Source organism: Wyeomyia smithii, chromosome 3, assembly GCF_029784165.1.
Source record: "Wyeomyia smithii strain HCP4-BCI-WySm-NY-G18 chromosome 3, ASM2978416v1, whole genome shotgun sequence".
Lineage (NCBI taxonomy): Eukaryota > Metazoa > Arthropoda > Insecta > Diptera > Culicidae > Wyeomyia > Wyeomyia smithii.
The window spans coordinates 219,822,243-219,835,977 of NC_073696.1; positions in this window are offsets into that span (position 1 = coordinate 219,822,243).

Genomic DNA, 13,735 nt, shown 5'->3' on the forward strand with positions numbered 1-13,735 from the left:
GTGTTGGCTCTACCCGTCGCTTGCCCCCTCTCGTTGTTGTCTACACTAAAACAGACCGCCTGGTGGTCGCTATTAGTGTAGCCATCGTCTACCCTCCAGTTCTTGATCAGTCCTGGGCTGGAGAACGTCACGTCGATGATCGACTCCGCACCATTTCTGCTAAATGTACTTTTGTTCCCAACGTTGGCCAGATCTAGGTTGAGCTTTGCAAAAGCCTCCAACAGGATCTGGCCCCTCTGGTTTGTGAAGCAACTTCCCCACTCAACAGCCCAAGCGTTGAAGTCGCCCGCCACCACCAACGGCGTTAGGCCCGTTAGCTCCATGGATAGGAGGTCGACCATCCGGATGAACCTTTCGGTAGACCAACGTGGCGGAGCATAGCAACTGCAGTAGAACACTCCGTTCACCTTAGCAACTACGTACCCTTCTTCTGAGGTTGAGACAACCTCCTGAACCGGGAACTTGCTCGTCGTACATATGGCCGCCAATCTGGACTCATCCGCAACCCAGTTACCGTTTCCGGGAGGGATGCGGTAGGGGTCCGATATGACGGCGATGTCCGACAACGACTCAGTGGCTGCTTGGTGTAGCAGCTGCTGAGCCGCGAAGCAATGGTTCAGGTTCAGTTGCGTCACCCTTACGCCCGTGGTTTCGCAGCCGGCTTACCGGCTGGGCACCTGGGGCCTCCCATAAAGTGTTTGGCGTCCCGTTTCCCGGAACATACCATGCACTTGGGAGACTCCCCACAGTCCTTTGCTTTATGGCCTGCACCTCCACATCGCCTGCACAGCTGGCTCCTATCGGGCCCCTTGCAGGTCCAGGACTTATGTCCGCCCTCGAAGCACCGGAAGCAAATGTCTGGTTGCTGTAGTATGCCCAGAGGACATACCGACCAGCCGACCTTCAACTTGCCCTCTTTCAGGGCCAGGTTAGCGTCCGCCGACGGTAGTCGGAAGGTAGCTACCTGGGTCCCCGCCGGACCTTTGCGGAGGCGGATTGACTCCTTAGCCACCTCCACCCCGCACTTTGCTTTAAGGGCTTGTGCAATGTCGCACCCCTCAGTGATTTCGTCCAGGTTTTTAAGCTGGAGAGTCACTTCTGAGGTGAGTGCCCGCACTTGCACCTCCTTCCCTAGGACCTTTTCGGCTACCGTTTTGTAGGTAGCCCCCTTGTTCTTGGCGTCCTTCCGGAGCTCAAGTATCATCTCGCCAGTGCGAGATCGGCGGATACTCCGCACATCCGCCCCCAGATCCTTGAGCTGGGTTTCCCCCCTCATCTTCTTCAAGACTTCTGAGTACTTCGACCCATCCGTCTTGAGTATGAGGGCATCACCCCTACTCCGCGCCTTTTTGACCTTTTTTGGTCCTCTGGCTGCTCCGCCATCATGACGCGTCGCACCTTCCCGACGCTTCCTACCCTCTACGGTAGTCCAAGGATTGCCCGTAGCCTCCACCTGTGCCTTTTCCGCGGTGGACCTTGAACCGGTTGGCGTGTGTTCCCGTGGGAGTAGCACGACCAATCGTTTCTTGGTGTTCCCGGGGGCCGTTTCCCCCGGGGACTGCCTCGTTCGCTTAGCGACCTGCCCCGTGGAGCAGACCGACGCGAACGAGGGGGCGTCTGTCTGCACCTCTTTAGATGCAGTCGCCCTCCCGGTCCTGGCCGCTTTCTCGGCCGCCTTCACCCGAGCTACGAGTTCTTCGTGCTCCTTTCTGGCTTCATCAATGGTGCTCCGAAGCAGGAGGAGGCTCTGCTTCAGGTCGCCAGCGATGTTTCGCCTATTCGCCGAGAACTCGATTATGGCATCGAGTTGTTCAGACAGCGCCGCCACTCTTGGCCGCGTGTCCATGCACCTTTCGACGGCCTTGACTAGCAAGGGACCGTCCACCGAGATGTCTGGTGTGGACACCGACGGATTCGCCGTTTTTCCACCTCCAGACTTCGCCGCATTCGTCTCCGCCTTCTTCTGCGGAGACCGCTGGATGCCACCTCGTGCGAAGGGATTTGGTAACCCCTCCGCACCCGTCTCTTTTTGGTTCTTCGAGCTCATTTTTGTTAATTGGGTCCCCCTTCCAGCCGCTATCCTTGTCCATAGATGAGAAGTCGCTTGTATGGTCCCATGGTAATCTATGCCGAAGCAGTGAGGCCATGGGTAAGGGGGGTCGCCATAGTACCTTATGAGCACTATCACGCCCCCGCCCGCGTAAGTCAGGAAAGGGGCATCTTGTCCTAGGACTAGTTCCCCCCCATCTGATCCTTCTCTGCCTGATTCCCACCAGGCAATGGACGCGGAACGTACTGGAAGGCCTGCCAGGTTTTACGGGACGGAGACCCCTGCACCGGGTACCATCTCGCCGTTTCAAGCCGCTGTCACGCGACTTTACTAAGGGAGCTCGATGCAGGTGCCAGCCCTTGGTCTTGGTTCCTTAGCGTATCCGACTCGAATCCGTTTCGTTCGCTGCCAGTTGCCATAATTGGGACCTTACTGGTGTCGGCCCCAATGGGCGGGGGAGTGCATTTGGTTGATGGGAGCGGCACTACTCGCTCCGTCAGAGATGCTTCCGGGTAATTGTGGCATTTACGAGGAGTCGACGGCCCAGTGTCCGACCCTCACCACCCCTAAGCAATCTCCCGCTGCTGGTCCAGGGCTGTTAGGTACTGTCAGCGGTCGCCCTCATATAACGTGACCTCGGCGGTCGCCACGCGCCGACCCGTGGTGGCATGCAGCTCTGCAAGCGCCCGATGGTTTAACATATTGGATTAGCTGCATAGTACTTCCAGAAAGTGAATGTGATGTGAGCAAGTTGTAGGGTGTCTGAACTGATTAGCACCCCAGCGTGAGAAGTGTTGGGTACAACTGCGACTGACAGGAAGCCGCTGAAATGGTTAATGATTGGATCGAAAGTGCAAAACAGTTTCCATTAGTGATTCTCAGCCTTTCAGCTATCAAACCGCTACCTTTTCGCCGTACCAACTGATGCGTGAGTAACTAGTGGAAAGACAGGGTAATCAACCCCGGTGGGATTGCTGGTCACAGGCTGACAGGGGGCGGGGCTCCTTCCTCGAAAGGTAATTTCTTGAGATCGACACCGATGGAAGCGTTATAAGTAAAACAGTGTTTATCCCATGTCCTGATAGTGCCCGAGACTTTAAACAATGGCACTACGATGGTCCTCCTGCGACATGCTGGGGTTGGTCGCTGGCCTTGCAAGCCTGCACCGTTGAAAAACAACAGCAACGAACGCAAAAACGATTGGATACTTGAAACATGGAACTACCGATTTCTCAACTTTCTAGGAAGTACCCGCGTGCTTTCCAAGGAATTAAAGATCCGCAAGTTCAACATCGTAGCGCTGCAAGAGGTATGCTGGAAAGGGACGTTGTTGCGTACGTACAGGAATGGTCATACCATCTACCAGAGTTGCGGAAGCATACATGATCTGGAAACGGCTTTTATAGTGATGGGCGAGATGCAGAAGCGAGTGTCCGGGTGGTGGCCGATCAGTCCTGGAATGTGCAGGTTGAGGATTAAAGGCCGTTACTTGAACATTAGCATTCTTAACGTGCATTGCCCACACCTCGGAAGTACCGATGACGACAAAGACGAATTTTACGCGCAGTTGGAGAGTGAATTCAACCGCTTCCCGAAACATGATGTTAAGATCATTATCGGGGACTATAATGCTCAGGTAGCCAGGAGTAGGAGTATTGTATTAACCGGTGTGCGGACGTTTTAGTGCATACCAACTGACGAATAAAAATGGCCTCAGCCTAATCGACTTTGCGACCTTCAAGCACATGGCTATACGTAGCACCTTCTTCCAGCATAGCCTCCGCTATAGATTCACGTCTTGATAGATGATCGGCTCTTCTCGGACATTATCAACGTCAGAGCACATCGAGACACTGACATCGATCCGAACCACTATCTAGTGGTGGTCTAGATACGCCAAAAACTATTCGTTATAAATAGCATACGGTACTTTTGCTCACCAAAGTAAAATTTTCGCGCGACTGAAGCAACACAACGTAGCAGCACAGTACGCGTCATCACTCAAAGCTGCGCTGCCAGAAGGGGGTGAACCTGAAGAAGCCCCTCCAGATGATCGCTGGAACGCCGTTAAAACAGCTATCAGCAGTGCCGCAGACGACACGTGCAACCGAATCGACGTAACTGTGGTTTGGCGTAAAGCCACCAGTCAAAATGTGGAGCGATATAAACTGAAACGGAGGCTGCAAGCAAGTCCAATTTTTCAACGAACAAAAGCGCCGCCAAGAAGAGGAGGAATGCACCGAACACACGAAACACGCAAAGTCTACCAAAAACTCAACGCATCCCGCCGAGGCTTTGTCTCATGAGCCGAGGATGGAAGAATTTTGATCGTGAGGTGATCGAAAGGTGGAATCAGCACTACGATGAACAACTGAGCGCCGTGCAAGCAGGAGACCACAACAGAAGCGGAGGCGACGTGGTCGGTGCAACGAACATCGAAGATGTACCAAACCTAACAATAAGTGAAGTTAAGGATGAGATCCGGCAGCTCAAGAACAACAAATCTGCCGGAAAAAGGACGGTGTCAGAGAGGAACTTATAAAAATGGGCCCCGACAAATCGGCCAGCTCGCTGCATTGGCTGATCGTCGAGATCTGGGAGACAGAACAGCTACCGGAGGAGTGGAAAGAAAATGGGTTATCTACCCCATCTACAAAATGGGCGTCAAATTAGACTACGAAAACTATCAAGTGATCACAGTCCTAAATCCCACCTACAAAATGTTCTCCCAGGTCATCTTCTAACGCCTACAATCATTAGCCAGCAGATTTGTAGGAAGTTACCAGGCCGGCTTTATGGAAGGACGGTCTACGAATAACCAAATCTTTACACTGCGGCAGATCCTCAAGAAGTACCGCGACTTTAGAGTCCCTACACACCATCTTTTCGTCGTATTTAAAGCCGCATACAGCCGACCGACAAGAGCCATGGAAAATTCTTGACGAAAACGGCTTTCCGGGAGAAGCTGACAAGACTGATTGTAGCTACGATGAAAATTTTTAAGTGTTGTGTGAGGATTTCGGGTGGGACGTCGGACTTCTTCGAGTCCCACAGGGGGCTTCGACAAGGTGCTGGTTTTTCCTGCCTAATGTTTGAGGTCGCGCTGGAGGATGCTATGGGACGGGCGGGGTTTGACATGCGGGGCACGATTTTCAAAAGATCAGGTCAATTTGCTTGCTTTGCGGATGTCGCTGATATTTTCAGTAGAAAATTTGATACAGTGGCAGACCAGTAAAGGGTGTCCACGATGAAATTGCCACACACAAAATTGATTCGCCAAATTCGAGTTTTCATCCGATTGCCATCAAATTTTCAGGAATTGAAAAATAACTATTAAACTTCATTTTACTATTTTACTCGTATTTTATTTACAGTCCATACGCAAATGCCCGCACCTTGGCCTTAACCCCGGCCATAAGATTGTGCACAACCTGTGAATCAACCGTTTTTTGCATGTAAACCCATACTTTCTTCAGTTCCTCGACTGTCTTCACTACCTTAGGTTGTTTAAGAAGGTGCTGCTTCATAATCGCCTAGTACTTTTCGATGGGGCGGAGCTCCGGAGTGTTGGGAGGGTTGAACATTTTTGGCACGAAATCGACCTTATTTTCCGCATACCACTTCAGTACGTCCTTGGAGTAGTGGCATGAGGCCAAATCCGGCCAGAAGATTGTTGGGACGTTGTGGACCTTTAGGAGAGGAAGCAGCCGCTTTTGGAGGCATTCTTTCATGTACACCTGTCCGTTCATCGTGTCCCGGGTCACGAAAGGTGCACTCTGCTTCCCGCACGTGCAGATGGCTTGCCAAACCAGGAATTTCTTCGCAAATTTGGACATCTTTTGAGTGCGGACATGCTTTGGAACGCTGAACTTATCCTTGGCCGTGAATAACAGGTTGCCGGGGATCTGTTTGAAGTCGGCCTTCACATATGTTTCGTCGTCCATGATGCAGCATTCAACTTTCGTCAGCATGTTGAGGTACAACTTCCTGGCACGGGTTTTGGTGGACTTGTTCTGTTTCTCGTCGCGATTAGGGGCCTTTATACCTTGAACGTTCGAAGCCCAGCCTTAGTTTTGGCCTTCTGGACAAAACTTCGGCTTAGGTGCAGCTTTTTAGCCACATCCCGAACGGAGGCGTTCGGGTTTCGGTTGAAGGCCCCAACTACGCGGTTGTGATTTTTGGTGTTGTACGGAATACTTTTTCCTTCACTTTTGGGCTTCCGATCGGTGGTCAATCGTTCCTCGAACCGCTTAATCACTCGCGACACCGTGGAATTCGCGATTCCCAACGTTTAAGCGATGGAAAGATGCGAGAGATCCTTGTTCTCGTGATGAACGCGCAAGATTTTATCACGCACGAGCTGTTCTTTCGACTCCATTTCCGCGAGTTTTGATCACAGGACTTTAAAACATGCAGGAAGTAAATAATGCACTATGAACTAAATCCACCCAAATTTCCATTAAATTCTACCCAACGGTTAAAAAGTTAGAGCAATGTCATGGTGTGGCAATTTCATTGTGGACACCCTTTATACCCGACTAAAATGTGAAGCAGATAGGATCGGATTGAAGATTAATACGTCTAAAATAAAGTATATGCTTGTGAGCGAGTCCGAGCACTACAGGACACGACTAGACAATACGGCAATAATCGACGAGGATGAGTTCGAGGTAGTCAACGAGTCTGTGTACCCCGGCTCTCTGGTAACTAAGAACAACGATACCAGAGGGGGGATAAAAAGGTGTATTATCAAAGGAAGTCGTGCGTGGGATCCATGAAAAAATACGGTCGCGAAATGTGGGTCTCCACACCAAGCGTGCTTTGTACAAAACGCTAATAAGACCGGTCGTTCTCAACGGGCTTGAGACGTAACAATGCTCGAGGAGGACTTGCAAGCGCTCGGAATTTTTGAACGTCAGGTGCAAAAAACCATTTTTGGCGGTAAGCAGAGAAGCATTTTCTAAGTCGGGAGCGAACAGCTGTATCGTGCAAACCATCGGATCATGCTGGAAGTGGGGGCTGACGAACAATTGTCCTCGGACTGGTAAGAGGGTCTCCCGCGTAAAAAGTGACTTTAGTGTACCAATGTGGCTTTCGAGGGGATTGCTCCACTACGGACAAAATGTTCACCTTGCGATAAACCCTCTATAAATTTCGAGAATTCAACTTGCAGACTCTTTCTGTTCATAGACTTCAGGGCAGCGTGCGACTCAGTGATTATAAATGAGTTATGGCAGATAAAGTTCGAACATGGTTTTCCAACAAAACAAATTAGACTGATCCGTGCCACCCTTGATAGTTACCAACTGAGGATTGTTGGTGTTTTTGAGCGTAAAATCTTTCTTTCAATCCTAGGCGGCAAACTGGAAAATGGTGTTTGGCGCAGAGGAACGAACCATAAAGTTTACCAGGTATATAAATAGCTGGAGAAACGAGAAATGCTGAAGAATGTGTACTGTCGACGAGCGTAATACGTGTGGAGAATAGCAGCCTAAGACCGAATGACACGGCGATGTATTCTGGATTCGCCACTGCATCGATAGTCGGTATGTCGCCGCAGACGTGAGTAAAAGTATATTAAACATGGTTGGCGTGGTGGCCAAGTTGTTTAGAGAGCGAACCCCATGGTCTTCTTTTTCTTGACTAGCTGCAAATTGAATACTTAAAATGAAATATGGGACTCAGAAAAAATGCGACACTTTGTTCTGGGTGTAACTTTTTATCGCGTGAGTAAGAATTAACGAAATTTTGAGTAATACTAGTTCAGAGTGTTATGTTTATGTGTGCAAAATTTTATCGCGATCTGTCAAATAGTTTGCGAGATTCATGCAAAACAAGAAGAGCTACACCAGAAATCTTGACCGATAATCCTGGTCATTCGCACAGATGGTTCGGTGAAAGGCTTAGAATCTACCATTCCACAGTGTCCCGCAATGTAAAGGGAGACGGAGATCATCGGGCGGCGCGCCGGAAGCGGATGAAAACCGAAAACGGAATACCCAGAGAATGCGCGGAAGATAAGGCAGTACCAAACCTTTCCACCAGAGACGTGGCCCAAAAGGTCAATTCGTCGAAGTGTTTCGTCCAAAGATGGACAAATTCGCAAAGCCTCACCCAAGATTCCATGAGCAGTGTCAAGAGAAATGTACGAGCATTCAGCTTGGGGAAGAAAATTCAATAAATAAATTATGCAAAAACATAGCTAATATATAGTTATTTAATCCCTCAAAATTTGAGAAGTATCTGATTTGAACTAAATTTTTGGTGATCATTTTTGTGTGTCTCATTTTTTCGAGTCCAATCTTTATGGGATTTCTATATGAACATGAATTATCGGCAGCATCTTCCAATCAATTTCATCTTTGTTCTGCATGTTTCGCTTTTATTTTAACTAAATATTAAGAATTTTAACAATACTCGGACTCTTTCGATGGCTCCTTCAGCTTGACGCTAGTTGTAGATTTGATCAGATTTGTTTTTGTTTTTTTTTTCACACAACATTTATTTGACACGGCACAATACAATCAGATTTGTTTTGTTACCCTTTTTAACGTTATTTTTTGAGTAAAAATTAAGTGAGAATCACGAAATATGAGTGCAGTTTCATTCAGATCGGAGACCGTCATGTCCAGTCATCTCACCATTGATATCTGCTCTTACACAATTTTTTAACATCACAAAAGATCAACTGTTTTTCAATGTTAAAGCTCATGCAACAACATTTACTTCATTCATAGCGAGAAGCCGGCAGTTATTTTTATTTTTAGACTGCATGTCATATGATACATGCTGATGAATATACAAGTGGGAGTACGTTTTCCATTCTCGTCCTGTTTTTGTGCTCGTTTTTCTCCTTCTAAGAAAAGTTTTTTTAAACTTTACATTGAAAAATAAAAACTGCCGCTGCCGAAATGAGCAATTGCACGTCAAATCGACAGATCAATAAACTTAATCAGCATATGAAGATTATCGTTAGTTATGGTTTAGTTATATGCTTCAGTTCGAATACCTCTAGCCGTAAAAACGCTAGACAGCGAGTTGTGGGCGACGGTTATAATTTAGGAACGACCCCATTAGCTTAAACCTTTGTTCTACCGACGTCCGACGTAAAAGGGATGTAAAAAGCGTGGTAGGTATAAGGGCTATTCCCACTGCTTCCGTTCCGGGACCGGGCCGGACCCGGGCTCGTCCGGGACTTTTCATGCATTCACACTGCGCCGTGCTTGAACCGTGCCTGCGCTGCGCTCTGGCTGAGAAATGTTGATGTGTGTATGTGAAAGAACGTCTTTCTCTTTTTTTCATACCGCAGCTCACTCCGCGCGAAATATGTCACTACAACATACACGCATCCACCCGAGTGCCTTCCGTGCACTCTCCGGCCAACACAAAGTATCGTCGGCAACGATAGTTTTTCTCTCGCACTGCGGCAGCACGACGGCAACTCAACGCTGCCCCGGTCGGGGCACGGCGCGTCGGTGTGAATGCGTTCATAAGAACGCATGCAATCAATCTCAAACGAGCCCGGACGACACGCGGAACAGCCACGGCCCGGTCCCGGCCCGGTCCCGGAACGGAAGCAGTGGGAATAGCCCTATAATCCTGCACCGTGTTTTGCAGAACTTCTGCCGCACAGTCTACATCATAAAATTATTATCTTCGAGAAAGAAAAAAAGTGTAATAGTTAAATAACGTTAATCTCCGTATGCAAATAGGTGGACAGAGGCAGGTTTTTACTAAGGAAAGGCAGCTAGAAATAGTTCAACAAAAAACTTTGGTTATTGAACATAAACAAATATACTTTTTCGTTCCTAAACACCTAAACATAAAAAAAGGAAAAAAAACTTCACAAATTTTCTCCGATATAATTCCTCTTGAATCACTCCCCTGGTCTGGTATTTTTATATCTGAGCCCCGCATTTAATAACACATTTCTTGGTTCTTTTGTTTTGTGTGATTAGATCAGATTCCGAGCATTTTTCTCTATAATCAGTTTCTTGTTCCACCATTAAATCTGCTGCTTGCATCCGTGGAGTGAAAGCGAGAATCTTTCCTTTCTTTTGTATTCGAGGATGTTCAACGTCGTGCAGCTATCCGCGTAATCGCCCAGCACCCGGCTCGGCCAGGGATACGCAGGTTAGTGTGATCCCCTTATTCTAACGCGGGATACCGGAGTGGAGCAGCTGCAACGGCATCCAGCAATCATTCCGTATACCTTTCCCTTTCTTCTCGAATCGTACTTCTGCTGTCCAAGTTGGCCGACGTCGGTATAAAGCATCATTTTTCCGTCTTTTAATTTTCCTCCGTACTCCATCATTCCACAGTGACTAACCGACCGACCGACCATGCAGCGCGCTGTATCCGTGCCCGTGTGCTGACACCGTTGTAATGCTCCATTCCCTCTTTCCCCTAGAGTAAACCGTTTCCCCTTTCTCCGCAAGAAACCTTTTTTTCGTCCCCATACATCCATTCCGGTGAATCCGGACCCGTAAGCTTGTAGCATCCAGTTTTTTTTTGTCTCTGTATTCGCGTGATTTTTTTGCTATGTGTTTGTTAACCAGAGTACTGAGAGAGGTTCATAAAGAGTATCATTTTCATTTTTTACATCCCTTCTTTTTTGTTTAATTTAATTTCATTTTCCAGTTGTATTTAATACGAGCCGGTCTCTACCTTAACCCTGCGATGCCCGCAGGCCGGAAGCCTCGGTTTGTGCTCATATGTTGGACAAGGGTTAAGGCTTGTTCTACAAAGTGGTTATCTAAATCAATTATAAAGCAGGAGTACCTTTATAAACCTCAACAACAATGCAAGAAATTATAATCCTACTTTTGAATTTTACATTTCGAGGATGCTGCTATTAGCGAGGCTATTAGCGTTCAAACGTTCAAATCTTCCACTGATCCACCGTCATCAATGTTCCACTGATTTCTACATAAAATGTCTCATTATAGTGGAGAAAGACGTATTTATGCGCTAAAACTTCATTCGACGATTTCGAAATTCAATTTATTGGAATTAAGGACCACCAGAAATTCAAGATTGTAGCTGAAACTCTGATATGTTTTCCAAAACAAATAAAACCAAACATTGACAGGAAAAGAAACAGCCATGCCAATGAAAAAGTTTAAGTTACACATTTTTGCAATTAAATTTGAAAGCTCAGTTCTACTGCTAGTTACTTTTCTCGAAGAAAATAAAAGAATAATAATATAAGAATTGTGAAAAAGTATTCTAAAGTACAAATAATTTCAAGCAAAGCAACTGCTCAAACTGACAGGAACCTCTTATTTTTCGATTTTTTACCTAAAGTAGGTACATTGCGTTCGAAGATTGATGCAAAAATCAAAGCTCAAAAAATAAAACGGATGGAACCGCAAGTTATTCATTTCACGACACAATGAAGTGAAAAGCAGGTCCACTCTCGATATATGTTTCTTTTCATGCTACAAATTCAAGATCAAAAAATGATGTATTTGAATAAATTTACCGATATATGTTTCTTTTCATGGTACAAATTCAAGATCAAAAAATGATGTATTTGAATAAATTTACCATCGCATAAGCCATTTTTTCATTGCGCTGAAATTCTGGATCGTAGTTGGACTATTTTTAACGTCGCAGGTAGTGCCTAAATGGTAAATACCTACCCGAAAAAGTTTCGTCACAGTGAAACAGTTTTGTACGTTAACAGCTTATTTTTATAAAATATTTTGGGAGCTATAACCCCTTTCAAACAAAAATCTTGTCCGCGGGTATGCAGTGTGCTAAGCCCGTTTTAGTTTTATACATTGTACACGTACAGTTGACTGCGAGGTCTGGGTAAAATGAAGGTAACCTTTTGTTGAAGCGGCAACCACGCGACGATTGGGAACTGAAGGGTTAACTCTGCCGCTGCACGGGATTCATCTTGGTACTCGCCCAGCCGCACAGGTGAAGGATTGCGATGATGTGCACAGGGGGAAAATTCCGGCTGAATCTCGTGTGCATTAGTTACCGCGACTTTCTGCTTTTTATTGTGGAATAAATATTTAGTGCGACTAAATTACGAACATTCACATTTGTAAAGTACAAGCGCACACACTGCACCGCCGCTCGCAGCGGAGGCATGCAAATCTGGTTTACCTCCGCACGTAGCGGTGAAATCCACGGATAAATTTCGAGGCGAGATAGCAGGATAATTTTACACAGCGAATTGCATCAGTCTTCTGTGTGCGCTGCTTTCATTATCACACACCATAAAATGACGTCAGTGAACTGAGCTGAGCACACGATTAGCCAGCATTTGCCGCCATCCCATTGAGGAGAAAGAGGGTCACCATGGATTGGGATAATTTACAGACCCGCGTAGAATTGGGTACTCACACCGTAAGCACCTATCTGCCGGCGGAATGGATTATTCGCATCGGGCGTTCAAGGCATGGCGCATTGGCGCATTCATGCGGTTGGTAATTGAGTCATATAAATAAATTGACTAGCTGAATTGCGTCTAGCGAGTGGCTGCTAATTGGCTGATTTTTAATATTATTCTTTACGATATTATCGTTTGAAAGATAAAATCAACAGGGTCTTTTTTCTATACAGCAGCGCTCATAACCAATAGATTCAACTTAACGGTTGACTTGAAAAGCTAGTTTTGGTTTATCTAATGGTTGACGCCAGAGAGGAAAAAGCTTAGTGTCTACATTTTAAAAATTCATTATCCAACTGGTAAGAATCTGATAGACAACGGTACCTATTCTTGACTATATAATATTTTATTTTGGCTGGGCTTATAAAACAAGGAATCCTTGTTTAACATAATTTTATGCATATATAACTAAAGCCTTTTCTACGCGGGGAATACGTAGCGTGTGATAAAACCTCGTTGATTCCGAAATCTGCAGACCGAGTAAATTCTGAAATCCGAGTAAAAAACTTTATTTGCTAAAAGGTTTCTAATCATTTCTGCTAAAAACGTTCGTAAAAGATTCAATAACGGTTCTATTTACACCTGAGAATCAATCTGAAAATCAAGAAAAAATATGAAAAAGTTAGGCCAAATCAGTGAATATTCAGTAATTGGATTGAGTAAATTTATCGAACACTCTAAATCAGCGGTTCTCAACCTTTTTTTGTTCGCGTACCCCTTGGAGATATTTTTCAATCGGTTGTACCCCCTGGCTTGGAATGTTTTCGCAGAGTGGGAGAGAGTAGTGGTAGATCATGTTGTGGTAGTTTTGTTTAGGTTTCAAATTAAATTATGGTTTGTTTGATTGCTGCAGTCAGGTTTTAAGAGCAAGATTGAAAACAAACGAAGTATTTTAGATAAAAATTGCTTTGTCCGCCATTACCGATTTTTCTTTCGCGTACCCCCTGAGGGCTTTCGAGTACCCCCAGGGGTACGCGTACCCCAGGTTGAGAACCGCTGCTCTAAATAAACGATTTGAAACTGAAAGACCAATGAAAACATGCCGCGTGACAAACGACATCTGGGAAATCCGCGTAAATTTCAAAATCCGCGCAAGTAACTACCCACTAGAGTGGTCTTTTTTGCAACATCATGCGATTTCGATGAGCGCCGAGCGGAAAAAGTTTAATTTTTACTACAATAATAAGCAATGAAAATTTGAAGTTTATCCATGGCCATTTAATGGGCCCACAAAACGCTTATATTTGAAAAAATTGAATCTCATAAAAAATGCTGGTTTT